Raw genomic sequence first — 11739 nt, forward strand, 5'->3', positions numbered from 1 at the left:
TGGAGATTACCACGGATTGCTGCACACATGTGAATGCATTACACCTTTTTAACTTCAAAATAGACATATAATTTTACAAGATCCATCTAATGGATTACATGGATTTAATCATGAGAAGATTAAGACCTACGGCAGTAGCAATTACCTTCTACCGATTTGTGCTTTCGTTGTAGAGATGGAGATGACGGCAGGGACAAACGGGAGCAGCCACGGCTCTGCTGATCCACCAAGCCGCCCCCAACCTAATACGGTGGCTGCTACCCGCTGGCGACGAAGGATGCTCGGCGGCGATTCCAAGCGGCGGAATACCACAGGTGCCAGCGCATGAATCCATCCAGGTAGAGGCACAGGTCTAAGCCGAGCTAGGTGGGTGTTGTGGGGAGAGGAGTGGCGGCGCGGCGAGATGGGGAGAGGACTGGTGGCGCGGTGGGGAATCGTGAGGCGGCCAGGAGGAGATCGATTTGGGGAGCAGTTTCAGGGATAGAGGTGGGTGTGCGGAAATAACACGACGATTTTTTTTTTTCCTGTGATAATAAAAGCTGCATGTGGACCGCATGATTGGAATAGAGATGGACGACAATGGAGCGGTCCGATGATTTCTTTTCTTAGAGTGTTTACCTAAAAAGTTCAATTCCGTTGCTACTAAACGCACCAAGCTAAAATGAATATACGTGGTTTGCCTCGCCGGCCGTTTGGAATGGATGCATTAATAATTAATTAATGGACTTCCAGGCGCGCGGGTGCACGTGCAACACTTGATCGCGCACGCAAGGATACTCCTCAGCCTGGCACACACACACCATGCATACTACACGCGCGCGGATGTTGCTCCCGTCCCGCCCGCACGCACGCACGTGAGGACGATGAGCGTGACGGGACACAAACCAAGATGGCGCCTGGCATCGTCTTCGATCGGCACATCACGTTCACGCCTTCGCGATTGCTCCGCGCGCGCCGCACATGCTTCTGGTGCATGGCTATCTTCGGCCGCCATGTCGCTGTGTGGTGAAACGGACATTGTTGATCGGTGCAGTGACGCAGACGCACACATCGCCAGAAAAAATCGGGAAGACATAACGAGATACCAGCTACTGTACTAGCTAGCCTACTAGTACACGCAGAGGCGCAGCTACCCAGAGCAAGCAAGGAAAATGGCCGGCGACGTCGCGCGTGAGGCCCTCCGGGCGCGCGTGCGGGCGATGCCATGGGCGGTGCGGCTGCAGCTCCGCGCGCTCGAGGCCGGCGTCGACGCCACGCAGCGCCGGGACGGCACCGTCAACCGCTTCCTCTTCTCGCTGGTCGTCGACCGCCAGGCGCCCGCCAACCCCGCGCGCCCGGACGCGCTCGGCGTCCGCTCCCTCGACGTCACCGTCGACGCTCTTCCACCGGCGTGCGAGCCCGCGTCTACTTCTCTGCTACCGAGACAGAGCCCTCGCCGCGGCCCGTGATCGTTTACTTCCACGGCGGCGGCTTCACGTACTTCTCCGCGGCCACGCGCCCCTACGACGCGCTCTGCGGCACCATCTGCCGCGAGACCGGCGCCGTCGTCGTGTCCGTGAGCTACCGCCTCGCGCCCGAGCACCGCTTCCCCGCCGCGTACGACGACGGTGAGGCCGCCCTCCGGCACCTCGCCACTATTGGCCTCCCCGCCGAGATACCCTTCCGCGCCGACCTCGCCCGATGCTTCCTCGCCGGCGACAGCGCCGGCGCCAACATCGCGCACCACGTCGCGCAGCGCTGGACGGCGGCTGCCACGCCGCCACCCATACGCCTCGCCGGGCTCCTGCTCCTGGCGGCCTACTTCGGCGGCGAGGACAGGACTGAGTCGGAGCTAGCTCTCGAGGGCGTGGCGCCGATCGTGAACCTTCGCCGGTCCGACTTCTGGTGGAAGGCGTTCCTGCCGGAGGGCGCCGACCGGAACCATCCGGCCGCGCACGTGACGGGCGAGGCCGGCCCGGAGCTTGAGCTGCCGGAGGCGTTCCCTCCGGCGATGGTTGTGGTCGGTGGGCTCGACCCTCTGCAGGACTACGGGCGGCAGTATGCCGCCATGCTGCGCCGGAAGGGGAAGGAGGTGCGGGTGGTGGAGTTCCCGGACGCCGTGCATGCCTTCTACTTCTTCCCGGTGCTGCCGGACACCGGCAAGCTCGTCGCCGAGATCAAGGCGTTCGTGGGGAGCATCGGGCCGGAGCCGATCGCCTAGAGAACCCGAGATGATGATTATGACCACTCGTCGTGAATCAGAGGCATTATGTTCTCGTACCTCTTTCTGTTAATGTATATTGTTTGGTCGATACAATTCTGCTCCCTCATGTCCAAAATATATTGCATATAAGTTTTGGTCAAAGTTAAACTTCTTAAAACGTTATCATTTATATTAATAAAAATATATAATAAAAGAATAATATTTTTAGAATTATCATGAAGTATATTTTCATATTATATGTATTCGGCATAGTAGATTTTTGTATTATTATCTATACTCTTAGTTAAAGTTTGCATAATTTAACTTACACGAAAAATTATAAGCAACATAAAATAGCCAGAAGGAAATACTACATTATGTGAAGTCTCTGCATGTACCCGCGTCTGCTAAATTATTTCATAGTGTTGTAGAAGTTCCAAAATTGACATCTTGATGTCTTCTGTCTGCAAGATGAACAAGGACACAAGATCGAAGGCTGTCCTGTGAATACATGGCGGCACCTCAAAGTTATACTTCATTGGTTCACTAATATAAGATGTACTTCCTCCCTTTCAGAAACTTGTTGTAGCTTTGTAGATGTAGATGTCATATTTTAATGTTAAAAATACATTCTTATGAAGATAAAATTATAAACGGGAGGTGTCTCTGTTGGAAAAGTTCGTTGTGAGGAGCAGATAATATTTTTGTGTACATTGATATATGGAGCCACCAAGGTGGATTTTTATAGAACTGTGTAATGTGTTTGAGTGAAAGAATGACCGTTTATACTTATTATTGCTTTCTTTTCTAGCGTAACTTTTTCACTCGGTCTCGCTTCATGCCACGGTTCAGGACACCAATCGGCTTAAGTTCAAGAATAAAGTTAACACAGATCTCGATGACCTCCTCTGTTCCATAGCCTTAGGAAATACTTTCTTTTGGCCTAACAGAGTTATAAATATATTTTTTTAAGACTCCCATGAATCTCTCAAAGAGAAATATATTGTGTTGAAATACAGGACAGAGAATGGCAATATCTTCAACTAGGTGAACCAGGAGATGTGTCATAATATTGAATAAGAATGGTGAGAACACCAGCTCAAAACTAACAAGACAATGGACCACATCATTCTCGCAACCTTGGTAGAATTTCTGGATCAATTACCTTCTGAGAAATTGCATTGAGGATGCACCTAGTTTCACAATGGGTACTCGAACATTTTCCAGTAGAAGTCCCCTCAATGCAACCGGAAGCAATTGCGTCATAATGACGTGGCAATCATGAGACTTTAAATTCTGAAATTTTTTCTGCAAAATTTATTATTCTCTTTATATTCGACGAGAAGCTATACGGGTCCTTGATACTGCTCATGTATTCAAAAAATATTTCCTTCTCAGCTTTTGTAAAAGCGTAGCTGGAGTAATGACGTTGTTTATCCGTCATGTTCTCTGGATGCATGTTGTCTCGTCATTGCATACGTTGCTGGTCCTGTCGTACTTCCAGTGTATTTTTTGTTTTCCGATACACGCCTAGGAAGTCTAGTAGGTTCTCGCAAAAGATTTTTCGTCACGTGCATCACGTCGATTGAAGAGTGGACCTCTAGGACTTTCCAATAGGGTAGCTTCCAAAATATAAATTTCTTATTTTACATGGGTGCGTGTCCAACAGCGTCATTTGGAACAGATTGTTCGCTAGGAACGTTTTCAAATATTACTTCTAGATCCTTGACCATACCAAATACATCTTTACCCGTACGGTGGATAGGCTTCTTCCGGTGATCTGCATCACCTTTGAAATGTTTGCCTTTCTTTGCTACAACATGATTCTTCAGAAGAAATCGACGATGCTCCAGGTACACAACCTTCTTACATTTATCCAAATATATACCTTCAGTCTCATCTAAACAGTGGATGCATGCATTGTATCCCTTGTTTGACTATCCTAGAATGTTACTAAGAGCAGCCCAATCATTGATGGTTACGAACAACAACGCTCGTAGGTCAAATTCCTCCTATTTGTGCTCATCCCACACACGTACACCTTTTACGACCCACAACTGCAGAAGTTCTTCAACTAATGGCTTTAGGTACACATCAATGTCGTTGCTAGGTTGTTTCGGGCCTTGGATGAGCACTGACATCGTAATGAACTTCCGCTTCATGCACAACCAAGGAGAAAGGTTATAGATACATAGAGTTACAGGCTAGGTGCTATGACTGCAGCTCTTCTCTTCAAAAGGATTCATGCCATCTATACTTAGACCAAACCTTATGTTCTCTGCGTCATCTGTAAAGTCCGGGAACTCTCTCTCGATTTTTCTCCACTACGACCCATCACCGGGGTGTCTCAACATCATGTCTTTCTAATGATCTTCTTTGTACCATCGCAACAACCTGGCATGCTCTTTATTTATGAACAAACTTTCAACCGTGGTATCATAGAAGCATACCACATCACCTTGGCAGGAACCCTCTTCCTGGGGTGCTCGCCGTCAACATCACCAGGTCATCTTGTCTGATCTTATACCACAATGCGTGTATACCGGGCATGCATCCAAATTCTCGTACTCACCACGATAGAGGATGCATTCATAATGCATGCATGTATCTTCTGTACGTCTAATACTAGAGGGAAGCCAACCTTATTCGCTTCGTATGCACTGGCGGGCAATTCGTTACCACTTGGAAGTTGCTTCTTCATTATTTTCAGCAACTTTCCAAATCCAGAGTCAGTCACATCGTTCGCTGTCTTCCATTGCAACAATTCCAGTGTACTAACTAGATTTTTCTGGCCATCTTCGCAAGTTGGGTAAATAATTTGTTGTGGTCCTCTAACATCTGCTCGAACTTCAACCTTTCCTTTTTCAGTTTCGCAGTCTCTCTTTGCATCAGCAATGGCCCGACCAAGATCATCAACGGGTTCATCTGATGCCTCTTGATCTTCTGCTTCCCCGTTGCAGTAAAACTGTATTTCGGGAACAAATGATTGTTATCATCATCCTCTTCTTCTTCATTGTCTTTCATCAAAACCCCTCTTTCTCCGTGCTTGGTCCAACAATTGTAGCTGGGTATCAAACCAAACCACATCAGGTGGGTGTGAAGAGTTTTCAAGGAAGAGTAATCCTTCTTATTCTGATAGTCAACTCATGGACACCACATAAAACCATCCGCCTGTTGGTTTTCCACAGCCACACGGATAAAAATATTTCAGGCCCGCAACTCATTATGGCGTCGATCATTGTACATCCATTGCTGGCCATCTGCATTATATAATTAAGTTTGTCAATAACCATTACATGACATCATGAATAGTGAAGCGATGTACATCGACACATTCATTTTATCAATGACGGATGAAAGGATAAAGTTGTTAACCTTGATCGGGAAGGGGAAAAAAGAGGACAAAGTTGAAGTGTGGATCGGGCACTTCATATCGTATTTGTATTGGGGCTTTCTATTTTCGTGCCCTTGGGTCCTTAGTTGTGCTCAATTTCCCCCATCTCCTTAGTTTTTTCCTCAGTTTTCCCCAAGCCCTTGTCTGAAACCATCACAGATGCTGTAACGGCCGGTTGCCCGACGGTTGACCGTTATCTTCTGACTAGTGGGGTGATGTCTACGGGTGCTTCTATTCTTGTAGACAGTGTTGGGCCTCCAAGAGCAGAGGTTTGTAGAACAGCAGCAAGTTTCCCTTAAGTGGATCACCCAAGGTTTATCGAACTCAGGGAGGAAGAGGTCAAAGATATCCCTCTCAAGCAACCCTGCAATCACGATACAAGAAGTCTCTTGTGTCCCCAACACACCTAATAGGTGCACTAGTTCGGCGAAGAGATAGTGAAATACAGGTGGTATGAATAAATGCGAGCAGTAGCAACGGCGCCAGAAAAGTGCTTGCTGGCGTGCAGTTGATGGTAGTAATATTGCAGGAAGTAAAGATGCAAGAAACAAAGAAACAAGCAAATGATAGCGATATTTAGGAACAAGGCCTAGGGATCATACTTTCACTTGTGGGCACTCTCAACATTGATCACATAACAGAATAAATAGATAGATGCTAGACTCTACACCCTCTTGTTGGATGATGAACACCACTAACTGTGTAGGATTACACGAATCCTCAATGCCGGAGTTAACAAGCTCCACAATATTCAATGTTCATATTTAAATAACCTTAGAGTGCATGACAGATCAACATAACCAAACCAAGTACTAACATAGCATGCACACTGTCACCTTCACGCTACGAAAGGAGGCATAGATCACATCAATACCATCATAGCAATAGTTAACTTCATAATCTACAAGAGATCACAATCATAGCCTACGCCAAGTACTACACGATGCACACACTGTCACCATTACACCGTGCAGGAGGAATAAACTACTTTAATAACATCACTAGAGTAGCACACATATATATTGTGATACAAAACACATTGCAATCATAAAGAGATATAAATAAGCACTTCACTATGCCATTCATAACAGTGAATAAGTATTCTGTGAAATATAGCCTAAGAGACCCACACGGTGCACACACTGTCACCTTTACACACGTGGGACAAGGAGTCTCCGGAGATCACATAAGTAAAATCCACTTGACTAGCATAATGACATCTAGATTACAAGCATCATCATATGAATCTCAATCATGTAAGGCATCTCATGAGATTATTGTATTGAAGCACATAGGAGAGAGATTAACCACATAGCTACCGGTACAGCCCTTAGCCTCGATGGAGAACTACTCCCTCCTCATGGGAGACAGCAGCGGTGATGAAAATGGCGGTGGTGTCGATGGAGGAGCCTTCCGGGGGCACTTCCCCATCCCGGCGGCGTGCCGGAACAGAGACTCCTGTCCCCCAGATCTTGGCTTCGCGATGGCGGCAGCTCTGGAAGGTTTCTTGTACCGTGGCTTTTCCGTCTCGAGGTTTTAGGTCAGGGACCTTTATATAGGCGAAGAGGCGGCGTCAGAAGGTCAACGAGGCGACGACACAACAGGGGGGCGCGGGCCCCCCCTTGGCCGCGCCGGCCTACTGTTTGGTGGGCCTGTGGCCCCCCTCTGGCGGCTCTCGGGTGTTCTGGAAGCTTCATGCAATCCTAAGATGCTGGGCGCTGATTTCGTCTGATTCCGAGAATATTTCCTTACTAGGATTTCTGAAACCAAAAACAGCAGAAACGACAAGCGGCCCTTCGGCATCTCGTCAATAGGTTAGTTCCAGAAAACGCATAAATATGACATAAAGTATGCATAAAACATGTAGATATCATAAATAATGTGGCATGGAACATAAGAAATTATCGATACGTCGGAGACGTATCAGCATCCCCAAGCTTAGTTCCTGCTCGTCCCGAGCAGGTAAATGATAACAAAGATAATTTCTGGAGTGACATGCCATCATAACCTTGATCATACTATTGTAAGCATATGTAATGAATGCAGCGATCAAAACAATGGTAATGACATGAATAAACAAATGAATCATAAAGCAAAGACTTTTCATGAATAGTACTTTCAAGACAAGCATCAATAAGTCTTGCATAAGAGTTAACTCATAAAGCAATAAATCAAAGTAAAGGTATTGAAGCAACACAAAGGAAGATTGAGTTTCAGCGGTTGCTTTCAACTTATAACATGTATATCTCATGGATATTGTCAATGTAAAGTAATATAACAGGTGCAATATGCAAGTATGTAGGAATCAATGCACAGTTCACACAAGTGTTTGCTTCTTGAGGTGGAGAGAAATAGGTGAACTGACTCAACATAAAAGTAAAAGAAAGGCCCTTCGCAGAGGGAAGCATTGATTGCTATATTTGTGCTAGAGCTTTTATTTTGAAAACATGAAACAATTTTGTCAACGGTAGTAGTAAAGCATATGTATCATGTAAATTATATCTTACAAGTTGCAAGCCTCATGCATAGTATACTAGTAGTGCCCGCACCTTGTCCTAATTAGCTCGGATTACCAGGATTATCATCGCAATACACATGTTTTAACCAAGTGTCATAAAGGGGTACCTCTATGTCACTTTGTACAAAGGTCTAAGGAGAAAGCTCGCATTTGGATTTCTCGCTTTTGATTATTCTCAACTTAGACATCCATACCGGGACAACATAGACAACAGATAATGGACTCCTCTTTAATGCATAAGCATTTAGCAACAATTAATGTTCTCATATGAGATTGAGGATATATGTCCAAAACTGAAACTTCCACCATGATTCATGGCTTTAGTTAGCGGCCCAATGTTCTTCTCTAACATTATGCATGCTCTAACCATTAAATGAGTGGTAAATCTCCCTTACTTCAGACAAGACGGACATGCATAGCAACTCACATGATATTCAACAAAGAGTAGTTGATGGCGTCCCCAGGAACATGGTTATCGCACAACAAACAATTTAATAAGAGATAAAGTGCATAAGTACATATTCAATACCACAATAGTTTTTAAGCTATTTGTCCCATGAGCTATATATTGCAAAGGTAAAGGATGGAAATTTTAAAGGTAGCACTCAAGAAATTTACTTTGGAATGGCGGAGAAATACCATGTAGTAGGTAGGTATGGTGGACACAAATGGCATAGTGGTTGGCTCAAGGATTTTGGATGCATGAGAAGTATTCCCTCTCGATACAAGGTTTAGGCTAGAAAGGTTATTTGAAACAAACACAAGGATGAACCGGTGCAGCAAAACTCACATAAAAGACATATTGTAAACATTATAAGACTCTACACCGTCTTCCTTGTTGTTCAAACTCTTTACTAGAAATTATCTAGACCTTAGAGAGACCAATTATACAAACCAAATTTTAGCAAGCTCTATGTATTTCTTCATTAATGGGTGCAAAGTATATGATGCAAGAGCTTAAACATGAGCACAACAATTGCCAAGTATAAAATTATTCAAGACATTTTATCAATTACTACATGTAGCATTTCCCGTTTCCAACCATATAACAATTAACGAAGCAGTTTCAACCTTCGTCATGAACATTAAAAGCTAAGAACACATGTGTTCATATGAACCAGCGGAGCGTGTCTCTCTCCCACACAAGAATTTATTCAAACAAAAACAAAAACAAAAACAAACAGACGCTCCAAGTAAAGTACATAAGATGTGACCGAATAAAAATATAGTTTCAAGAGAAGGAACCTGATAAATTTGTCGATGAAGAAGGGGATGCCTTGGGCATCCCCAAGCTTAGATGCTTGAGTCTTCTTGGAATATGCAGGGATGAACCACCGGGGCATCCCCAAGCTTACAGCTTTCACTCTTCTTGATCATAGTATATCATCCTCCTCTCTTGACCCTTGAAAACTTCCTCCACACCAAACTCGAAACAAACTCATTAGAGGGTTAGTGCATAATCAAAAATTCACATGTTCAGAGGTGACACAATCATTCTTAACACTTCTGGACATTGCACAAAGCTACTGGACGTTAATGAAACAAAGAAATCCATCCAACACAGCGAAAGAAGCAATGCGAAATAAAAGGCAGAATCTGTCAAAACAGAACAGTCCGTAAAGACGAATTTTATTGAGGCACCAGACTTGCTCAGATGAAAATGCTCAAATTGAATGAAAGTTGCGTACATATCTGAGGATCACTCACGTAAATTGTATAATTTTCTGAGTTACCTACAGAGACTTAGGCCCAGATTCGTGACAGCAAGAAATCTGTTTCTGCGCAGTAATCCAAATCTAGTATGAACCTTACTATCAAAGACTTTACTTGGCACAACAATGCAACAAAATTAATATAAGGAGAGGTTGCTACAGTAGTAACAACTTCCAAGACACAAATACAAAACAAAAGTACTGTAATAAAATAAACACATGGGTTATCTCCCAAGAAGTTCTTTCTTTATAGCCATTAAGATGGGCTCAGCAGTTTTAATGATGCACTCGCAAGAAATAGTATTTGAAGCAAAAGAGAGCATCAAGAAGCAAATTCAAAACACATTTAAGTCTAACATGCTTCCTATGCATAGGAATCTTGTAAATAAACAAGTTCATGAAGAGCAAAGTAACAAGCATAGGAAGATAAAACCAGTGTAACTTCAAAAATTTCCGCATATAGAGAGGTGTTTTAGTAACATGAAAATTTCTACAACCATATTTTCCTCTCTCATAATAATTTTCAGAGGCATCATGAACAAACTCAACAATATAAGTATCACATAAAGCATTTTTATTCACATGCATAAAAGTATCATTACTCTCCACATAAGCATAATCAATTTTATTAGTTGTAGTGGGAGCAAATTCAACAAAGTAGCTATCATTATTATTCTCATCATCAAATATAGGAGGCATATTGTAATCATAATTAAACTTATCCTCCATAGTAGGCGGCACCAAAAGACCACTATCATTATAATCATCATAAATAGGAGGCATATCATAATCAACATAAACTTTCTCCTCAATACCCGGAGGACTAAAGAGATCATTTTCATCAAAACCAACCTCCCCAAGCTTAAATTCTTCCATAGCATTAGCAACAATGGTGTTCAAAGCATTCATACTAATAACATTCCCATTAGCATGCATAAGTTCCATGGGTTTTTTTAATTTTCTCTTCAAACACATCATGTCCTAATTCAAGATAAAGTTCATAAAGATCTCTCATTTTGTTGTTGTCTTCCATTAAGCCTTACTAGTGAAAATAAAAACAAGAGACAAAAAGATGCAATTGCAGGATCTAAAAGAAATAGCTTCGAGCACACACGCAACGGCAACAGAAAAGTACTTAGTTACCTGGGACCGGAGTATGAGTGCCTTTTACCTTTCCTCCCCGGCAACGGCGCCAGAAAAGTGCTTCGTTGCCGGGATCCGGTGTGTGAGTGCCGTTTACCTTTCCTCCCCGGCAACGGCGCCATAAAAGTGCTTGATGTCTACGGGTGCTTCTATTCTTGTAGACAGTGTTGGGCCTCCAAGAGCAGAGGTTTGTAGAACAGCAGCAAGTTTCCCTTAAGTGGATCACCCAAGGTTTATCGAACTCAGGGAGGAAGAGGTCAAAGATATCCCTCTCAAGCAACCCTGCAATCACGATACAAGAAGTCTCTTGTGTCCCCAACACACCTAATAGGTGCACTAGTTCGGCGAAGAGATAGTGAAATACAGGTGGTATGAATAAATGCGAGCAGTAGCAACGACGCCAGAAAAGTGCTTGCTAGCGTGCAGTTGATGGTAGTAATATTGCAGGAAGTAAAGATGCAGTAAAACAGTAAACAAGCAGCGATAGTAGTATTTAGGAGCAAGGCCTAGGGATCATACTTTCACTAGTGGACACTCTCAACATTGATCACATAACAGAATAAATAGATAGATGCTAGACTCTACACCCTCTTGTTGGATGATGAACACCACTAACTGTGTAGGATTACACGAACCCTCAATGCTGGAGTTAACAAGCTCCACAATATTCAATGTTCATATTTAAATAACCTTAGAGTGCATGACATATCAACATAACCAAACCAAGTACTAACATAGCATGCACACTGTCACCTTCACGCTACGAAAGGAGGCATAGATCACATCAATA

At 43.9% G+C, this 11739-nt stretch overlaps 1 pseudogene; it reads left to right on the forward strand.

Annotated features, from left to right (window-relative positions):
* Window positions 1-1090: 1090 nt before the first annotated feature.
* Window positions 1091-2296, forward strand: LOC127331892 (probable carboxylesterase 18; annotated as a pseudogene).
* The last annotated feature ends 9443 nt before the right edge of the window (window positions 2297-11739 follow it).

This window comes from Lolium perenne, chromosome 2, assembly GCF_019359855.2.
Source record: "Lolium perenne isolate Kyuss_39 chromosome 2, Kyuss_2.0, whole genome shotgun sequence".
Taxonomy (NCBI): Eukaryota; Viridiplantae; Streptophyta; class Magnoliopsida; order Poales; family Poaceae; genus Lolium; species Lolium perenne.